This window comes from Pollachius pollachius (genome assembly GCF_949987615.1).
Source record: "Pollachius pollachius genome assembly, chromosome: 4".
In the NCBI taxonomy this organism is placed as follows: domain Eukaryota; kingdom Metazoa; phylum Chordata; class Actinopteri; order Gadiformes; family Gadidae; genus Pollachius; species Pollachius pollachius.
Window position 1 is genome coordinate 19,152,558 of NC_136937.1, and position 22,080 is coordinate 19,174,637.

Consider the following 22,080-nt stretch of genomic DNA (forward strand, 5'->3'; position numbering starts at 1 on the left):
GTGTGTGTGTGTGTGTGTGTGTGTGTGTGTGTGTGTGTGTGTGTGTGTGTGTGTGTGTGTGTGTGTGTGTTTGTGTGTGTGCGTATGTGTGTTCATGGTTTAAAGGCTAAAGTTTGCACCAAGAGTAGAAAACAAAGTTACTTTTAGTTGTTATGCTAACTTTATTATTAGAAAAAGATTACTTATAATGTCTTGTTGTAGAATAGGATTTTTCCAAGATGATAAGATGCAGGTATCATTCATGGTTTCCCGACTAGCTGATCACAGGTGGCCGTCACAAGTCTGGGCATTCAGTGTACCACTGTGACCACAGGAATTTAATGGATCCAATCTTGGCTGTTTTGACCACTGAATACCCAGACTGTTGTTTAGTTGAAAAACCAAACAAGAAACAGCTAATATGATAAAACCAAAGAGCACAGATAAGTTGATCACCACAGGGGTCCTGGCACCAGTTGTTACCCCCTGACTCACAATAGACTCAAAATAGTCCATTCATCAACCTCTTGCCACACAAAGGCAAGGACAAATACATTCACAAAGCTTTTTGTTTGGGGGGCTAGTTTAGTGTTCGGCAGTCGCCATCGGAACAAAGTCTTTATGAATGGACACCAAACACAACCCAACAACCCCGATTCAGATTCTACTTTTCAATAAAGACCGGCCTGCATGAATAGCAGATGGCAAGCATGCATGGCACGTTTGAATAATGTTAGACCTCTTCGTGGGCCGGACCTAAATAGTTTAGTGTGCCTTGAGAATGTGAGAGCGGGGATGGAGCTGTCCTCCACCCCGGGCCTTCAGCTGTCAACCCATAAAAATAGGACTCAGAAGAAGATGGAGCCTGGTATTCTGCTAGACTGAGCGTTAACGTGTGTGCTGAGGCTTTAGTTCCGATTTATCACACTTTGAAACCTGCTGCGGCCCTCATATTTAAAAATGCAATATCTTTCCAAATTAATGTTTTTTTTCCTTTTGTTGATGTATTTTGGGGTTTATCATTATGTTATTGGTAGTTATATAGATAAACAGATAGGAATGTATTGGTTTTTTTTGGGCAATACTCATTGATTTATAGATTATGAGAGTTGACCATACATAAGGTGATAACTATTGGGTCCTGAGATCTTCACTGTTGACCTGAATTTAATTCACACTTAAGAATTAAATCAATGATATATCGGTATTTATGACAGGACTATCTACAATAATCATGCATTATTAATATTGGATAGTACAGTACAGTACAAGTATTGAAGGTAAATTAATCCATTAATTTATACAAGCAAATGGTTTTAAAATGAGCTATTGTTTTGTAAGGCTAATAATTAAGCCATATCTCAAAAGTGAGAATTGTATATATTTAAACTGTGTGGTCAATGCATTGCACACATACTGTAAACCACAACACAACACAACACATTGTGTAGGGCCATTTCTAACACCATTCCAGTTGAGTGGGGAAGAGGCAGCGGTTGGGGGAGGGAGCAGGGGTGACGTCACACCCATCCCAGATGAAGTCTGGTAGACAGACTCCACCAGCCACTCGTCCGTGGTGAGGGACAACACGGGGAATGAGGACATTCGGAGCAAAAATAACCAGAATTGGACTCCACATCTTCTTCAAATGCTTTTTTTTATCGGGACTGAAGCGTTGCTGAACCTTCTGCAGCCCACACCCAACTAACCCGACCAGACCAGACGTAAGTTCTCCATACCCGCCCGTACCCGAATCGAATGACCGTCAGTGTAACTATAGGAGCCTGCGGGTCGACGGGCTGGTGTTAAGTATATTGTTAGTGCAGTAGTCCATGAGCAGGATTGAGTTGTGTTTCGCTGTGGCTGGAGCAGCTCGTCTCTCAGGGAGACTCGTGGCAGCAGGGAAGCCCACCAGACAGACGCTGCTGCCAAAGTCTTGCCGTGATTTTTTTCTCTTTGTGAAGTCATTCGTAATAAACGTGTTTTATATGTATCAACAATTGTTGTCATTGTTGTAACATATAACCACAAACTATAATCTATTTTCTTTGCCATTCATATAATCGCATGTGCTCAGACAAGTCAAAGTTGGGTTCGTCCACGTTGTTAGTCCACGTTCTGCGGGGTCTTCATTCATTGTCTGCTATTCATATGGGGTTAGGGTTAGTGCGCGCGCGCGCGTGTGTGTGTGTGTGTTCGTGTGTGTGTGCGTGTGTGTATGTGTGTGTGTGAGAGTGTATGTGTGTGTGTGTGCGCGTGTGCGCGTGTATGTGTGCGTGTACTTCCAGCAACATGGAATTGACGACATTTATGGTCAATAAGTGATATTAACAAACGCGTCATTTAAGTACTCTTAATTTTTAAAAGCTGTTTCTTTTCATCTCCTTCTGTGTCTCCAACATACACACAACTGTTACCTATTACTCTTTTAATTGACGCTTGGCAGAGAGAGAGAGAGAGAGAGAGAGAGAGAGAGAGAGAGAGAGAGCGAGAGAGAGAGAGAGAGAGAGAGAGAGAGAGAGAGAGAGAGAGAGAGTGAGTGTAACCACTTAGTGGATTGGTCTAAGATGTTGTAGCAGCCCAGTAACGCGGTCCCTGTGGTGTTTGGTCTATCAAAGACTCTGGAGTAAATTCATACATTATACAGTAAAGCCTGCCGAGAGCTTCTCAGTTCAGCCTTGGCCACAAAAAAATCAAAAAAGGTCATGGGGGTTTTCTATGCTGGCAGACTTGGGAAAAGTTCCCTAATGTTTTGGAATTCTTTCTTCCCTTGACTAAATGAAACTGAATGGAAAGATATTACTAGATTACTGCAGATTGCTGCATTTGCTATTTCTCATAACGACTTACAACATACCATCTGATTCCCTGATAGGTTCTCGTAGCACTGCAACGTCTGTAACATAACACATTGCATATGGCATACAGCATATGGTAATGCACATAGCATCTGTTCAATGACATTGTAACATATAGGATATAGCATATGGAATATGACCCATATAATATATGATATGATACAGAATATAATGCAGACATATGACATAACGTCCAGACTTTTATTGAACGATTCTGTTAAGATCTGAGAATTGCAAAGAGAGAGCAGAGAATAGAGAAACATTTTTAAAATAAGCCACCCTTAACAATGTCTCCTCCCTCCCTCCCTCCCTCCCTCCCTACGTTTCTCCACCAATGAGAGGTGTTGCATTTCACGCACCTGTGATTGAAAGGCAAGATGGATTCCTCTGGATAAAGGGATGGCCTGATTGGTCAGAAATGAGGAAGGCGTAAACTAAAATCGAACTGGTCTAGTGGTGGCCGGCATTTCACTCACCATCATCTGACAGATGGCTGTGGCATTTCTGACAAATTCCCTTAAAGTGATCAATCTTCAAGGTACATTTTGTTACAAATACACACATTCAACTCACAAGGTGGATCTGACAGCCATTGCCCGCTAGAAATAAAAAGTCAGTATAAACACGGGAGGCCTTTCTGCCAGAGTGAAGGTTTGGTGGGACTGTAAGTGTACCCCTGGACTATCGGATGTCACCGGAACCCGAGCCCTGCCCCTAGGTGATCTGCACGGGGCGTCGCGGCGCAGTGAAATCTGCTAATTGAAAGACTGCCCTTCAGGGTCAGAGGTCAACCCGTAGCGTTCAGACAGTCTCGGGCTCAACATCTGGTACACAGTTTGTCCCTGGAGCCCCCATGCCTGTAGCTGGCTGCTGACGCTGGTCTGCCTGGAACTCATTCACTCTGTTGTGCTGTGTTTTTATTTATTAAAGACACAATGATCTGTTTGGATCTTCTACGGATGACTTCTATTCCTTTGGATTTAAATGTTTTTATTGTCTTGGTGTGTCTCTGTGGACACGAGAGTGAAGAGGGACAGAGGATTAAAGAGGCCGTACTATAGGACTGTGTTGTCCCTCAGTGCCGGGGACCTATAAACCAACCTTTTCTTAAAAGGCCAATAGAGGGATTAGAAAGTCGTGTTATTCTAGCCGGCCTCCATGCATGGGGGCCTGAGGTGAGACGCAGGAGGAACTCAGAACTGAGTCTTTCAGAAGGGCTCTGAGGACCTCTGGGCTCTGATTGATCAGAATCAGCCATCTTCCCATTCCTTCTTCTCCACGACCCACACACCAGACTACACCAGAGATGGGCTGCTTCGCTGGCTCTGGAAAATTCTTTCTCCCAGCAGAGACTGCAGAGCACAGTGGAAAACCGACCCCGGTGGAGACGGGAGGGAGGGAGAGGGAGGGAGAGAGAGAGAGAGAGGGAGTTAGAGGGAGAGAAGCTTTGTCTGTCTGTTGTGTTTTCCTATTGTTCTTCTCAGATTTCTCACTTTCTTCTGCTTTGTTTGTCATGTGCACCTTTTTTGTATTAACCTGCATTTATATGAGTGTGCGTGTGTGTGTGTGTGTGTGTGTGTGTGTGTGTGTGTGTGTGTGTGTGTGTGTGTGTGTGTGTGTGTGTGTGGATTTGTGTTTGTATATGTGTGTGTTATTGTGTGTGTGTGTGTGTTTGGTTGTTTTTGTGTATTTGTGTGTGCGTGTGTGTGTTTGTGTGTGTGTGTTTGTATGTGTGTGGGTGCGTCTTTGTATGTATTAGGGTTAGTATGTGTGTTGGTTTGAGCTGAATTTGGTACATGGGGGTTTACAAAATTGGAATTTCTTAAAGGTGTATGTCAGTATTTCTAATCCGACTTTGTGATAGTACCAAAGTTTCGCCATGTCGATCGGTTAGTAGTGTGGCTACATCAGCTGTATGGTTGAATCCAACAGTAATCTCTGATAAATCGGGCCCTCCGAAGACACCTAGATGTGGAACTCTCCTTTCCTTCTTTCTTTCTCTCTTTCTTCCACTATCCTTGTCCGTCTCTCCTCCACCTCCTCTCTCTCGTTGTTATTCTCTCTCTTTTGTCTTTGTCCTTGTTTATGTCTATGTCTCTCTTCCTCTACACGGACTCCCACTATAGTGGCAGCAGTCATGCAGACTGATCAGATTAGCCCCGGCACTAGGGCTAATCACCATGCTCGCCCTCTCCTTCCCTCCCTCTCTCTCTCTCTCTCTCCCTCCCTCTCTCTCTCTCTCTCTCTCTCTCTCTCCCATTACCTTCTTTTCATGTGGCTGTGTGTGTGTACCGCCCTAGTCGCTCTCTTTTTGCCCCACCCGAAACATTCTTTCTCTTCATCCTCTGACCGCTGTTCCCCCTACCTCCACCCCTCGCTGCTAAGCTCAGGGAGGGAGATGAACTACTCCTGGGGCCCTTGCGGAGAGGTGGAGGTGTTGGAGAAGGTGATTGTAGAGGGGGTGGAGCCGATGGTTGTTGAGGTGTGGAGGAGGCTGTGAGGGGGGTGGTGGTGGTGGTGGTCATGGAGGTGGTGTCAGTGAAGGAGATGGTGTAGGTGGTGTCAGTCGAGGGGGTGGAGGTGGTTGAGGTTACGGAGGAGGGGATGGAGGCTGTGGGGGAGGTGGTTATGGTGATGGGGTGGTGGTGTTGGTGCTTAAGTTGGTGGGGATGGAGTTGGTGGTGGAGATTGTGGAGGTTGTGGAGGAGGTAATGGCGTTTCTGATGGAGCTGGAGGTGGAGGTGGTGGTGGGGTACATTTCCCTCCAGCACTTTTCCAGCATGCTGTTTACTGGGAAAAACAGCAGGGCGGGTCTGCCCAATAACAAAGACTTACACCCCCCCCCCCCCCCCTCCCCCCCACTGCTCTCTCTCTCTCTCTCTCTCTCTCTCTCTCTCTCTCTCTCTCTCTCTCTCTCTCTCTCTCTCTCTCTCTCTCTCTCTCTCTCTCTCTCTCTCTCTCCCCCAGCACCACCCACTAGCTCCCTATCAATAGAGGGGCTGTCCATTGGTTTGTTGTGGACAGACTGGAGGCTTTGAGGACAATGTGTGGAGCAGCAGGCTTCCTCAGCTGGACTTCTGAGTACAATTTAAAGGATCAGCATGTTTATGTGTGACAGTCAATATGGGAAACATTCTTCATTTGCAACATTCTTAATGTGCTACTTTCTGCATATGTGTAACATTCTGTACGTGTAACAGTATCAATGTGTTACATTATGTATGTGAAACACTCTGTATGTGTAACACTCTGTATGTGTCGTTTTCTGTATGTGTAATGCTCTGTATGTGTAACACTCTTTTTTGCTCAGTGGTTTCAGCGAGTTGAAACCACTTGAACCCTCTCTTCAGATTGGATCTCCTTTTCCTAATTAGTCCTGCCTCTAAAGTGCATGCGTGAAGCTTGTTGGAGTTAGGAGGGCTATATCTCTCCTTAACGAGACACACAGCAGACAGGCTTCCAGGCTGAGGTATCGATCGTAGAGGTGCAGTGAGGGCCCTCGGACTGCAGCTGTATGCTAATGCTTGGTCCCCTTGGGGTTAACAATAGCCACTGATTGTGTGAATGGAGATAAGGGTATGCAAATCTGTGTGTCTGTGTGTGTTTGTGTGTGTGTGTGTCTGTGTCTGTGTGTGTGTGTGTGTGTAAACCTGCTTTATATAAATGCAGGATTTGCGTGAATATATCGTTGTGAATCGTACACACCTGCCACCACTAGACCAACACTGGACCAACATGGTTGATGTTGCTTATAAAGTCTGAATAGATATTTGTTGAACTCAAATCAAAGACGCACCAAAGTGCAGGGAGTTTTAAGTGCCTGCTTTTTGGGCGAAAGAGCAGTCTGCTTGACTCAACGTAGGGCTTTACCTGCGGTTTGCTAGACAGACTGAACCGCACAGAAACCGCCATAAAACACAACCAATAAAACCAGAAATTATTCTGGCCTTCTCCTTATAAAGGCTTCAGCTGAATGGGCGAGCTTTACGCTCACACAGAGAGATGCAGAGGAGAGAGAGACTCAACGTCCTGGAGTTTGGGATACTGGTCACCACAGCAACCCTGTTTTTGTTGAGATTGAGAGGGTTTTGATACACCGGTCATTATCACGACACACACCGCTCTCTGCGAGCAGGAGTGCCCCAGAGAAACCCAAACTATAGCCTGTATCCTCTGCAGTGTGTTCCTCTGTACTTTCCTTGTCTCTTTTTGGCGCGCGCTTTGACACTTGCGGCCCCATAGAGCTGTTGACTGAGCTTGGTTTTTAGTACGACGACAACCATCCACCTGTCTATCTATTCATCTCTGTCTGTTTGTCTCTCTCTGTCTCTCTGTCTCTCTCTCTCGCTGTATCTGTCTGTCTGACTGTCTGTGTATTCTTTAATTGCATCCATTGAACTCTGCTTGAATGTAACTGTCCACAGATGATGACATTGCAAAAGCTGTACGTCATAATATTTGGTAATGGCTGCTAGGCAGCACTTAGCTGCTCCTCTGTGGGACACAATGGAGATGAGCTCATTCCATGTTCCTGTGTGTGCATGTGTTTTTGTGTGCGTGTGTATGTGTGTGTGTGTGTGTGTGTGTGTGTGTGTGTGTGTGTATGTGTGTGTGTGTGTGTGTGTGTGTGTAAAGTATGCAGCTGTGTGAGCCAACCCATTCATTAAATCTCTCCTGGGCCCATCCAGGTGTGTGTGTGTGTGTGTGTGTGTGTGTGTGTGTGTGTGTGTGTGTGTGTGCGTGTGCGTGTGTGTGTGTGTGCGTGTGTGTGTGTGAAAAAGCTTGTGTCTATATATAGTCCCACAGGTGTAGTAACATTATTCCATCCAAGTGAAGGGGAAGCAGGCACACACACACACACACACACACACACACACACACACACACTAAAGGTGGTGGGGGAGAGCCATTAAGCACCAAGTAGTTCCTGTATTGTGCTTCCCATGTAGCGCAGCCTCCCATCCATGGTCTGTTTGTCTGTCTGTCTGTCTTCAGCCCTGCTGGACCAGGGCTGTAGATCCCCCTGGGGTCAGTGAGGATCACATACACACACACACACACTCTCACATAGACACACACACACACACACACACACACACACACACGCTCACAAAGACACACACACACACACACGCTCACAAAGACACACACACGCTCACATAGACACACACACACACTCACAAACACACACACTAACATCGATACACATACCGACACGCTCACATAGAAACACACACACATGCTCAAATAGACACACATTTGATTGCACACATCCTGCACCCTCCTACCTTGACCTTTCTGTATTCAGACAGATTCTCTGTTGTATGTTGTGTGTCTGTTGTACATGGGATAAATGTATCACAGGGGTCTATCGATGTAAGACCAGTTATGGCCTGGAGAAGCACCGCAAGATGGGCGGTTAGAGAGAGAATAGGGTTGGCCTATTACAATATGAATCATACATTGGATGAAGACATTTTCACAGGGTAGGTTTCTGTCCTCCCAATTGTTTTGTTACTCCAAGTAAGAATATACCTTGAACTATACCATCAACTACAAGGCTTACTTCTCACCAATAGCGACAGCTTAGCCCAACCCTACCCACTCATGCTAGCTATAGCTCTGTTCTAGCAAGCATCTGCTAGAGCTCTGTTCTAGCGACACAGTTGCTGTTTTAACAAACGGAGGCTTTTTCAGCTCCACTTCAAACACTGCATCTTCCCTCTTTGTGTTCTTCCAGCGCGGTGAAGCCTCCATTGTGTGAGGCCGTTTGTTGCTGTCACAGTGGCTTCCTGTACAACAATAGTCTATTGGCTCTTTACGTGGCGACCATCAAAGTGCTGGCATTCTGCTCACGTGTTGAAACCCTACCACCATCCCAAAACAACTTCCTCTCGCTGCCTCATAGCTACATACATGTTGATAGAGGGGGGAGAGAGTGTGTGAGAGAGAGAGAGAGAGAGAGAGAGAGAAAGAGAGAGAGAGAGAGAGAGCGAGAGAGGCTATTTCTCTGTTGAGTTTTGGTTTTGTTCCTAGATTTCCCGCTTTCTTCTTCTGCTTTGTGTGTCATGCCCACTTTATAAATACACCAAGGAGACATAGGAATATGATTCAGGGATGTGCTTATGGTTGTCTTCCTCTGAGATGGTCTGGAAGTATTATGGCAAAGATAAGCAGAAAGACAAAGCTCAAGTGTGAAGTGAACGAATGAAGTGAAAACCAAAAGGAATCACAAACGACAGAGGGTAAGGCTTTGTTTCACAATTAAAACTGAAAGAGCCCGGGGTCAGACATCTGTGATCCATCTCCTGGCCCAGTCTGGAACTGCCTTTGTAACCCCCACCCTCCCTGTACCCCACACACACACAAGCACTCTCTCCTCATTATTCTCTCTCTTTCTCTCTCGCTCTCTTTCTCTCTTAATCAGTCGCACTCTCTCTCTCTCTCTCTCTCTCTCCCTCTCTCTCTCTCACTCTTTCTTGTTTGCTTTCTCTTTCACTCACTCACACACTCGCTCACATTCTGTCTGCCTCTCGCTCACTCTCTAGCTCTCTCTCTCTGTCACTCTCTCACCTGCCTACTCAGCTCTTCCCTAACCCACCACCCCCACCCATTGAAACCTGCTTGCTCTAAGGGACCTTATCTATGTATTTATGACCACTGTCTGTTCAGCCTCATCAGCCAATCATCACGCTGTATCCCTGTCTTCATCTGTGTGCTGTTCATCGCTCCGTCCCAATGAGGTTCCTGGGAGGGCTAAATGAACCCTAATACTAATTGAGGACCGTCTCCAATGGTGATAAGGATGTGATCATTGTGTTAACATTAAAGGGCTATCAGAGCAACACCCAGTAGAGAACTAAAGTTCTCTACTGGGAGTTCTCTACTTGACAAAACTTGACATTTGTCTGAACTGAATTTGAAGAATATAATATATATGTAATAAAAGAATAAACTGCATCATTCAAAATGTCATTGTTTAATGGTTCAAATCCCTTTAAAAGGGACCGCCCGGGTCTCCCCCCCCGTTCGCGGTATGGAGTCATCGATACGCTCTCGTCTTGTTTGACTTGATTAGTTCACTTGTTTTAGAGCCCTTCACACTCAGCACACGGGTATTCATTTCATGGTGATGTCATCCCTGCTGTTGTGTGCTGTCTGTGGGTTAAATATAACACACACACATACAGGCATGCACACACACTCGTACAGACACACACACACACACATAATAACACAAACCTTTTATTTCCATTCATGACTTCTTTATTTTCCCGTTATAATCAATGTAAGTCTGAACTCATCATGAATGGAGAATGGTGCAGAGGCTGACTGATTGTGGGGTCCGCTTTGTCTTAAGACCATAAGACAAATCAGTCAAACACAAAACAGACACAAGCTTTTCTTTTCCCTAATCAATTCATCCATTCAGTAGCAACACCAATGGAGGTGAATCATGTAGCTAGCCTCTTTCCTTGTTATTTATGCTAACAGACGACCCATCCCGGGTTTGGGAGCATCGGAGCCCGCCGCTGGACCCATTGTACGGAAGCTGTGAACGTCTTCTCTTCCCCTCTGGTCTCTTTGAAGGGCTCCTGGCAATGCTTTCAAAGGGCCCTTTGGCCCAGCGATGGCTCCTAAAATAATCTGTGGTGAGCAGTGAGCACTGCACAGCTGGCAGAGAGAGAGAGAGTGAGGGGGAGAGAGAGAGAGAGAGAGAGAGAGAGAGAGAGAGAGAGAGAGAGAGAGAGGGAGATAGGGAGTGGTGGAGTGGGGGAGAGAGGGGGATGAGGCCAGGGTTGTTATTACCAAGATAAACACATTTATTAAGTAACTTTTTACACTTTATTTTTTACACTTTCTATCTAGAAATACATGTGTTGTCATAATGTCACTCCATTCAAAGTATTAGAGGTGGTTTGCTCGTGTTGTACAATCCTAATGATGAAGCTCTCTCCTTTGTAGACACTATGGCTCCTTCAACGAAGTGGCATGCTAGCTCTATATTTATTTCCTCTGTTTTATTGGCGAAAGAGATCTGCTATATTCAATAAGTGGGTGATGGTTGGTCGGAGCAGCATGGATGTTAATTCTCCATCCTGTTTAATTTCCTTACAGATGAACTCACAGTACATTTACATTTACATTTAGGGCATTTAGCAGACGCTTTTATCCAAAGCGACTTACAATAGTATGCATTGTGTTTTAATACCTAGAAACAGATGTTATGGTCTGACGTTAATATTCACACACATATATATATGATTAAATATTCTTCATTAAAGCGCACTAAGGAATGACGTTGCTTTAATTTAATGGTGTCTTACTCAAGCAACAGAACAGAAAAGATCGTCATGTTTGAAAGTAATTGTAATATTACTTACCATGTGGTTTATGTTAAGTAAAATAATTTAGCAAAAGGAATGACATGTTTGTCTTCATCAAGGTCCTCTCTGTTATTTGTCCCCCACATTGGGGTGACACTGAGCAACTAAATATCTGTTGAGGGAATCCTTTAGTAGCGAATACAAATTACATTTCGAGGACTTTGGGGATTAAGTTGTTGTTGTCTACGATGAAGTATGTATGTATATATGTGTGTGTGTGTGTGTGTGTATGCGTGTGTGTGTATGTGTGTGTGTTTGTGTGTGTGTGTGTGAGTGTGTGTGTGTGTGTGTGTGTGTGTGTGTGTGCGTGTGCTCGAGGGCTTCCACAGTCAGTAACATTTATGTAAAGGCTGGTCAATTTCACATGCGTCCCGTGACTTTTGGGTTGAGCAACGACAAAGAGAGAGAGAGAGAGAGAGAGAGCGAGAGAGAGCGAGAGAGAGAGAGAGAGAGAGAGAGTGTGAGAGAGAGAGACAGAGAGAGATAGAGCGAGAGAGGGGGGGGGGGAGAGAGACATAGAGAGAGACAAAGCGAGTGACACAGAGACACAGAGAGCTGGACAGCAGTGAGGGAATGAATGTGAAACATATGGGGGGGGAAACAACAGAAACAAACCCGCCCACACATCACTGTAGCCACTCTCTCCTTTAGCCCTCCGTCCCCCCCGTCCCCCCCGTCCCTGTTTTATCCAACAGCTCATCTGACTTCTCTTCAGCACCAACTTTAACAAATTGGCCCGTACCGTAATAACATATTATATCTGGAGCCTACGCCGCCGCCACCACCACGTCATTATGGGAGACATGTTGAGAAACGCTTAACCCCCCGCTCTGCCCGCCCCCCCTCCTCACTCCCCCCCCCCTCCTCCCTCCCCTCCTCACTCCCCTCCCCTCCTCCCTCCCCTCCTCACTCCCCTCCCCTCCTCCCTCCCCTCCTCACTCCCCTCCTCACCTCCCCTCCCCTCCTCCCTCCCCCTCCTCCCTTCCACTTCCACCCCGCACCTCCGATCTCATTTTCAAGTGTTGTAAGAAAGACCCCTTTGTAGCGGGGGTCCCGACGGCCGCAGTGAACACACACACTAACACACACACACACACACGCACACACACACACACGCACACACACACGCACGCACGCACACACGCACACACACACACACACACACACACACACACACACACACACGCATCTCTCACCCCCCTCATAATGGCTGACCCTCAGTCGCCAGCTGTGGAACAGTTTCAAAACAGCCCCCCCCCCCCCCCCCCCCCCCCCCCCTCAAAACAGTACTTGTATTAATATTTTTCCCTCAACATAAGCATCTGACGGTTAACCAAGGCTTTGGCTGAGGAGCGCACAGGACGGCGACGCTGCGCCTGACAGAGCGGTTCAGTGGCGGTGAAGAGCTCCAGTTTAAATGGATTCCCGGTTTCTCTCCCTCACACTGTACATGAAGGAGGGGGTTTAGGTAACACCAACGCTTAAAGAAAATCTCCTCGACCGTGGCAATTTGTAGTGCTTGTGCACACAGCTCTACTGCTCTGTAATTGAAAGTTGCCCTGCTGGCATCACAGTGCAGTTCCCCTGAGGTCTACCCAGAGAGTATGGAGAGAGACCAGGCGGTTCTCAGACCCACTGCGGGGGATCAAAACCAAATGTCTTCTTCATCTAATATCTAGAATTAGAGTTTCTAAATGTTCCCCCTGCTAGGTGACTCTGATGAAGTGCAAAATCCACTCCATGTTGAGTGCCTACACCACGCCTTGATCACATTATGGTGTTAGATACGGCACAAACAAGGCTACAACTGTTAGCGATTAGCGGCTACCGCACAGCATCGCTGCCCCTGGCACAGACAAACCAGATTCAGTGACGAACGTAATGAAAGACATGTCTAATAGTGGCATAGTCACATGCACAGACACACACACCACAGACGGGCAGTTATGGGAACCAAGTCAAACGTCAATTAAATCTTGTCCAGTGAATTGATGACTTTAGTTTTGCAGACTCCATTAACCAATAACAAAGCCTCGTCTAAGCAGTGGTTTTAAACTAAGTAGAGATTTTTTTTCATCTGGAGTGGGTCAACTGGACCCACAATTGGATAACATTGTTCCAACTTTTAGTATCACATGTTCTCTGTAAGCCACAGAACAGCCTACCCAATGAGGTCAAGTCAATCCATTGTATTGCCGTCGTGTTGCAAACCACTATATAACGCAGCAAATGTAACCAAAACAATCTTTCAATATCTTTTATGAATATCAGAAATGTATCAAATCAAATGAGCAATTGCAGCTGGACTTTTTGTGTAAATCGTTCTGTTTCTGGCATCACCAGGATTAAAACCAAAATATCTGTCTGCAACCACTCAACACACACGCACGCACAGACTCACACACTCACGCACGCACACACGCGCACACACACACACACACACACACACACACACACACACACACACACACACACACACACACGGTAGGTGAGGCTACTGTAGATCTTCAACATAACCAAGTCATAAAAGCATGTCTGTGTAAAGTCACACCCGAGTGCTCTGCTTTAGTGCTGTTACTGTTACTCTTTATGGGCTCCCGGGGACATTCACTGTGTTCCTATAACTCTCTGTTGCTGTGTGTTGTTTTAAACATGTTTTCCCATCCATTTGTATAAACAGGGCCGTGCAAAAAATAACACACCTTCCATCGCTCGGAAACATGTTTCAGAAAAAACATAACCAGATATCAAACAAAATAATACTGGAAAGAAAATAAATAAAAGGAACTAAAAAATAATAACATCTGATAAGCGTATCATAAAGTCCCCTTTTTATGGAGCGCCTCTGTCCTGCCAGCTGCTGGGGCCCGCGGTCGGCCCGCGGGACGCAGGCAGGCTGTATGGAACAATGGGGATGTGGGATAATAAACTACAAGGGTCACCTGGGAGGGTCATCTCAGAGTGGACCCCCTCCCCACCGATCCCATCAGATAATAAATAGATATCTGACTGTATCCTTTTGGAGTTCCCCTTCCTGTTATCACAGAGCCTTGTTATTCAGCGTGTTGTGGATCATAAGGACACCTGCCCAGGGGCCCATGGGCACAGGGGCCTCTAGGGGGCGACGGGGGCACAGGGGCCTCTAGGGGGCCCAGGGGCCTACAGGGGGCGAAGGGGCCACAGGGGCCTATAGGGGACGAAGGGGGCACAGGGGCCTATAGGGGACGAAGGGGGCACAGGGGCCTATAGGGGACGATAGGGGCACAGGGGCCTCTAGGGGGCGACAGGGGCCCAGAGGCCTCTAGGGGGCGACAGGGGCCCAGAGGCCTCTAGTCATTAAGGCACTGGGCTGCACACCATATATTAAATATATTTGAGTATCTTTAATAAGATACATGCATTTGATTATGTAGATGTTATTATATCTTACATGATACAATTCTGTTTGTCTTTTTAAACAGCTACTTTTAAAAAGTGTTGAAAAAAAGTGTAGTCAGTTCAGATTAGTGTAGTTAGATGATATCAGTATTATCTTTAGAAACCATGCCGGAACACACACACACACACACACACACACACACACACACACACACACACACACACACACACACAGTCACAGTCACACACTCCCACTCACAGTCACAGTCAAACACACACACACACACACACACACACACACACACACACACACACACACACACACACACACACACACCATGCTCAAACTCACACACACTAACTTCTTTCTGCTGATTCTACAGACTGTATGTGTTTATTTATCCCAAAACAGACAAGTTATGGGGTCCAATATGGATGAAATCAGAAAAGATTAAAGAATAAGAAAAAGTACAATAAAAAAGGCCCTCTCGGCAGAGTGTAATCTATATGGTGTGGCGGAGCCGCCCCCCCCCCCCAGTGTGTACAGCAGCAGAAGCCCTCAACAGGAAGGTTTTGTGTTTAACCATCCTCATCTCTCAGACAACAGTGTCAAAACAATGACCCCCCCGCACACACAGCTGAACTGGTTTCCTGCAGCGGAAGCTGCTGGGAACCAGGGGAGTTAAGGCTCCTGATGGCTACCAGTGGAGGGGGTATGTGTGGTGTTTTTAACGTTGGCTGGTGGACCAGCTTCAAGCCACTCCCCATGGTGTTGCAAAGCCCCTGGCTTTGTGCAGGGCAAAGGAGAGGATGGTTAAATCTGATTGACACAATGCTCGAGGCACTGGGGCCTCTCTCTGGTGTGTCTGGATCAACCAGATGGGTCCACATGGTGCTAGGCCCGTCCGGGCTGCCGCTCAGCGCAACCAGACCCTCGGGGGGAAATAACAGGACTGTGGAGGATGTAGACCTGTGTGCTGAAGAGATTTGTCGCTGTGTTGAACAGCAGGACCAACAAGGCTCAGATGGTTGTGATGAAGACATTTCCCTTAGTTCCCCTACCTACACCATGTTCTGGTAGTTTGAGTTCTACAGAAGAGGCTACAGGCTATTTCCGTGCTTGCTCTTGTTTTCACAGTGTTATGCATAAACAGGCTGTTCCGGTTACCCCTCCGCACCTCTCCTCTGTATGATCTCTGAATGGGATACCTGCTCAGAAGGAATGGCTGACAGGTGGACTCCAAGAGAAGTGCCTTCTGGTGGGTTGGACGGCAGAGAGAAATCTTGTGTTGTTTCCCAGCCCTCTTCCCACCCATGGTGTGGCCGACCACCCACCGTGAAACCAGGCAGACGTCTGTCAGAGGCCCTTTGCGCCTTCCCTCACACTCTCCTCTGCCGTCGCCGTGTGGGTCAACATGCTGGAGGTGTTATGGTCAATACGAGGCGACGAGGGCCGCCTGAATGGTCTCCCCCCGGCCACACCCCTGCTGCACAGCCACGTCCTCTCTCCTTCCTCCTGGTCCTCGGTTGTTGTTTCTTCTGGATGTTCATCTGGTTCGTCCTCTTGTTCTTCTTATTGTTGACCTCCTTCTCCTTCCTCCCTCTGCTCCAACCCTCCCATCCCCATTAGGGCTTAACAAACACATCGGTCTGAGTGTATAAACAGATGTGTACTGTGGTGGGAGGGGAGATAATGTAAATCTGTCTCAGAGCAGGGTGTCTGTTGTTTCCTCTCTTTCCTGCAGATATTGTATTTTTATGGCTCACCTCACCGTCACGCCAGCATCTTGCTTCCGCGCAGGTGTCCACTCTCCAGACGCCGTGCGTGGAGACGTGTGTTGGACGCACCTCCTCATCCTCTCTCTCTCTCCCTGCTCCGTTCATCTCGCTGTCTCTCATATTCCGCTCTCTCTCTGGCCCCCCGAGGGGGGGAGGAGGTTGTGCTGGTGGTCGGGGAAAGTTGAGGTGAAGGTGGTGGTGGGTGTGGTGGAGGTGAAGGTGGTCGTGGAGGAGGTGGTGGTGCTGGTGGAGGTGGTGGTGCTGGTGGTGGTGCTGCTGTTGCTGCTGGTGGTGCCAGGCCTGTCTGTGTGGAATCAGCCAGATGGCCTTCCATGCTGTAGCTGCTGCCTGCTGGACGGAGGTCTTATGGAGTCCTGCCCCGAGGGCTGGTCTGTCTGTAGGAGATCTGGGCCTTGGAATGATTTGGAGGCCAGATTTTCCTCCACATGAAGGGAGGAAATTTTTGTTATCTCCACACTCCATCAATCCAGGCTCCTGGTGTGTGTGTGTGTGTGTGTGTGTGTGTGTGTGTGTGTGTGTGCGTGTGTGTGCGTGTGTGTGTGTGCGTGTGTGTGTGTGTGTGTGTGTGTGTGTGTGTGTGTGTGTGTGTGCGTGTGTGCGTGTGTGTAACTCATGCTGTATGCCATGACATAATGAGCCTGGTACGCGTGGAGAAAAGTATAGACCATATCCTCCAATTCTCTCCTATGCATTAGCAGATGGAGCCGTCCGATGGAAACTCCACACCTTGTCCCTCGCCAGACCCCGTTGTAGACTAATCTCTGTCCACTCTGTCTCTCCAGCTCTTTCCACGACTTGCCCGTCCTTCTGGACTGCGTGTTACCATGGGGGCTTGTAGAGGAACCCTGGCTCAGACAGCCTGAGACAAACACAATGACATAAAGGAAGGCAGTCCAGATCTATACATCTATAACACATTGGAATGGGATGAAATTTAACCTAGAGCCACATATGGAGATCATCAGGAAAAACTCGACATCCTGTGGTTTACTTGATACATGTTCCTTCCTACAATACCCATGACTGTTTAACCAATTAAATCACACTCACCATCCAGACCTTAATGTATTGATTATTATATAACGTTTACATGCCCTGTAGCCTATCTACTTTTAAGAATAGTTTTTATTAGACTCCTAAGATTTTATTAAACTTTCTGTGGGTCTTTATAAGCATTCCATAGTTAGCATTGGTATATTGCTATTACATAGATACCATGACAAATATATCAGCCTACTGTTAAAATGTGAAGCAGATCACAGAAGTGAACCGGCCATAAAGGCCTTATAATGTTCTAAACGAAGACCAGAACTACAATAATTAGGTCCTTATTTACCACTTACTTCCTCACAGACAACCATTCTTCCCAACAATTAAGTTTTTTTATGATCTGATTTAACGTGGTGCTTAAAAGCCACTCTAACTTTATTCATTTGTTTTCCTTATCTTTCGTGATATAGATCAACAACCAACTGAAAGTTTGTATGTATGTATGTGTGTGTGTGTCTGTGTGTGTCTGTGTGTATGGGCGTGTGTGTGTGTGTGTGTGTGTGTGTGTGTGTGTGTGTGTGTGTGTGGGTGTTTGTGTGTGCACTTATGTGCATGTGTTTTTGGCTGGGGATGTGTGTGTTCAGGTTTGTGTGTGTGCATGCCTGTGTCTGTGTGTGTATGTGTGCATGTGTGTGTACTTATGTGCATGTATGTGTGTGTGTGTGCCTGAGGATGTGTGTGTGCCTGTGTTTGTGTGTGCATGTGTGTGCACGTATGTGCATGTGTGTGTGCGCCTGCAGATGTGTGTGTGTCTGATTAACCTGTTGCAGAACCCAGGGATGCTGAGGGTATGTCTTCACTGTCTCCTCTGATCTCAGTGGTCTTTGATGTGGGGGTCTGTGTACTGTCAGATCCCTCAGCACACACACCCACACACACACACACACACACACACACACACACACACACACACACACAGCCGCCTCTTAGTCCTGTAAGAGGATCTGCTGCCAGGTTATGTCTGATCAGACTCTTTGACAGCGATCCACAACACCACTGAACACATCGCACACACGACACGCACACTTAAGAGGGGAATGGCAGGGAAACTCCTTTCACTCAGCCATCGCTTTCCTTTTGAAATATTGAGAGTGGAAAGGATCCAATATATCCACCACAACTCAGTCAGTGCCTCGAGTGTACTGCTCCAAAACAAAGTGAACACGTTCACTAAACGGATGGCTTCAGTTAGATAGTGACATGAAACAGCTGACACACTTAGATGTTCTGTCTAGCATATCCAGCGACGTGGGTTCAGATCAGAGCCCTGTTACTTTCATCTCCTCCGCAGAATAAAGGGTTGGCGGGTGGTTGTGGCAGGGGTGCAGGGTGGAGGAGCGCTCAGCTCCTTCTCTTCTGATCCCAGGTCATCCTCCGTTCCTCCTCCCTGGATGTAGTGCGGCCCTCCGCCCCCCTCCTCATATGGAACCCATTTATCTGTGTGTGTGTGTGTGTGTGTGTGTGTGTGTGTGTGTGTGTGTGTGTGTGTGTGTGTGTGTGTGTGTGTGTGTGTGTGTGTGTGTGTGTGTGTGTGTGTGTGTGAGAGAGAGCGAATACCTAAACAAGCAACCAGCATAGCGTGGCTTCATGTTAGCCCAATGCAACTTCTATTGTTGTGAACCTCCCTGGGATTCTGTTACACATTATTCTCGTACCTTTTGATTCACCGCAGTAAGGTTGTTTCTGATTATTAGGGAATATGTGACTAAAAGTTTCCACCTTGCGTGTTCAGGGTTGTGTTCAGATGTGAGGTGTTCTGATGACTATAGGAGTGAGGACATCCCAACTGGAGGCGTTGGGGAAAAACGTGGAGAGAGTGAGTCACCAGAAGCAAAGGAGAGGGATCCGGGAAGATGTATACAAGAGGAACAAAGAGGCAGAAACAGACTGCAGGAATCAAGGATGAGAAGGGACAGAAGCACGACAACAGGAGAAGCAGTAGAAGAGAGTGAGAGTCAGTGGCCTGTGTTATTCTAACCCACTTCCAACACTGAAATGTGGCCACCATGTGGACCTTCTAAAGAAGTGTGGCCCCTACGTCATACTAGCCAATCAGTGGAGCCCGGGCTAGAAGGGGGTGGGGTTGTGAGAATAAGACACTCAACGCAAGAGGAAGCCAGGGAACAAATGCAGCCACATCTCCAACAGGGCTGGGCTTACCGCAGACCAATGGAACGGGCTTCAGATTCTGCCTTGCTTTTTGAAAAGTGCCCGATGGCGAGGTAGAGAGCAGACGGGTTGCTGATTGTCACCGCAGCCAGCAGAACAGTGAGTGTCCCTCTTAGCAGTGAATCAAAGTATGTGGGATGAAAGGAGTTTGGTTTTCTGGCTGAGTTTCGATTCAACAGATCTATTATGCATTAGGATGTCAATTGTCTTTCATTCAAATGACTTAACCCTTTTGTTGACTAACATGATGTTCCCTGATTACAATATCGGGACACACACCATGTCAGAGCTGTAGTTCTGCGATTGAAAGAGTGAAAGTTGTTCCCATCATTGATGCTGAATCTAATGTTGTACATGTCCCTGCATTCCCTCGAACCACTGAACTGAATTCAGACTGACTGATCCACCGTCCAACATGACTGCACATGATCACAGCTGCTCTGTTTCCAACGGTCATGTCCCAAGGTGGTGGTGGTGTGCGTCTGTATTGTCTAACTCCTCAGTAGAGAGAGAGACAGTTGACAGCTCCACTCTCAACTCACTACCACCATGTGACCACCCACCAACATCACACAGCGGTCACCGTGACAACCTTGAACCGAGCCACGGGTATTTCCTCAGATATGTAGATTAGGAGGCTGCGTGAAAGGGAGAACCTTGCTGTTTGGTCACTGGCCGACACAAAGGATGACGGACTCTTTAGACCGCTAGCAGGCTCAGCGCTTTGTGTGTGATTCAGTCTCACATATATCTCTTCTCTCTGAGCGCCTTCAGTTAGTAACGTGGTACGACATGATCGGGCAGTATAATGTGTGCAGATTGGAAGTGTGTTTGGTACTGAGGTTACATAAACTACTGTTTATTAATTTGGAGCTCTCAGCCATCTTGGGTTTACCCTCCTAGTCTCAGACTATTGGAAGAGATCTGGGCTGTGACTCTAAATATTGTATAAACAGAAAATAGCCATAGAAGATATTTATGCAGACTGTCACACTTGTTATTCTCTACCAACAAGTCATTCTCATCCTTCCACACTAGACTTGGAACATCAATAATGATTAGTATACATCCTGCACCCACACGTGCACACACAAACACACACACACACACGCACGCACGCACACACGCACACAACAAACACACACACACACACACACACACACACACACACACACACACACACACACACACACACATACCCAAACAAACTCAGGCTTCTCTGACCTGTATGGGTCAGAGGTCAAGTATCTTAAGTCCTTTTAAGCAGCTCATTAAACCGCTATCTCTCTCTGGCTGGTTGAACTCATCTCAGCACAAGAGTGTCTTCTAGCCGTCACAAATGTCAATAATACTGCACTACTCTGCGGGGCTGCCCCTCTGCAAACGTTTGACACAAACACTGGCCTGAATGTTTTAGTGCCTGAACGCAGGTCTCCATGGTGACGGGCTGACTGCCGCAGCTGAGGGGTTAGACAGCTGATGGGTGGTGGAGGTGTCGAGAGAGTCTGTTAAAGGGTTCTCTTAAGGAGTTGATGGCTCTACAGATGCCTCTATTCTATGAAGAGCTACAGGAGATCTATGATCCAAACATCAATTCAAACAAGGCCCAGTGGGACAGCTCATTTATATCATACACACATGTACTGCTATCTTTCTTTAGCTTTTCATTTTTCACTCTTACTTTTGGTTTCTGTCCTATTTTCTTTCTTTTACTCCCTATGCTGCTCCCCTCTAGTCTTCTCAAAGTCAGAAACACTAACAACTTATTTTACTGAAAAATAAAGAAGAAAACAAGCCCTTAAAGGAAGTTACTCTGAGCAGAAGCATCATTTGTTAGTAGTGGTGTTCCTCCTCCTCCTCCTCCTCCTCCTCCTCCATGGTCCTCTGCCTCCTCCTCCCCCCCCCCCTCTTCTCCTCCTCCTCCTCCTCCTCCTCCTCCTCCGTGGTCTCCGTGGTTCCATGTTTCTGACTTTACTCCATCCCGCTGGCTAGGAAGTGACCACAGTAACAGACCCCCGTCCTCCGGCCTCGTGTCTCACAGAACGCTGGGCCCCGTCCCTGGGGGGGCTGAGCGATGGCAGTCTGGAGAGGGAGCGTGGGCTGTACACACGTCAACACCCCCCCCCCCCCCCCCCCCCCCCCCCTCCAGGCCTCCCCCAGGCCTCCCCCAGGCCTCCCTAGGACCCCCGCAGTCGTACGTAGACAAACTGTAAGCCGGCCCAACCCGCCTCCCAGGAGACTCAGGGAGAAAAACAACTGGCTTAAGGAGAGCATAACAACAAACCGAGGGGGGAGGACTAAATAAGGTCCGGAACATGAGATGCAGGTTTGAGGATTCCCTCGGTGTTTACGGGACAGGCGATGGTGTTTATGGTCGTCGCTGTCTGATTCATCCAGGTTCCTCAGGGATTCTTCTGTTGTCATTGATAATGTTTACCTTCCATTGTCATGCCGACGAC

General features: G+C 47.2%; 1 protein-coding gene across 2 annotated transcripts in view; it reads left to right on the plus strand.

Moving 5' to 3' along the window:
• The first annotated feature begins 1,559 nt into the window (after positions 1-1,559).
• The window catches only part of lhfpl2a (LHFPL tetraspan subfamily member 2a), a 32,550-nt gene continuing 12,029 nt past the window's right edge, over positions 1,560-22,080 (plus strand). Inside the window, exon 1 of one of the 2 annotated variants that reach the window (XM_079735153.1) lies at positions 1,560-1,703. The gene's annotated coding sequence lies outside the window, so the exon portion shown is untranslated. Of the gene's footprint in view, positions 1,704-19,680; positions 19,721-22,080 lie in introns of those variants that run through there. The other variant, XM_079735154.1, reaches the window with a different exon arrangement.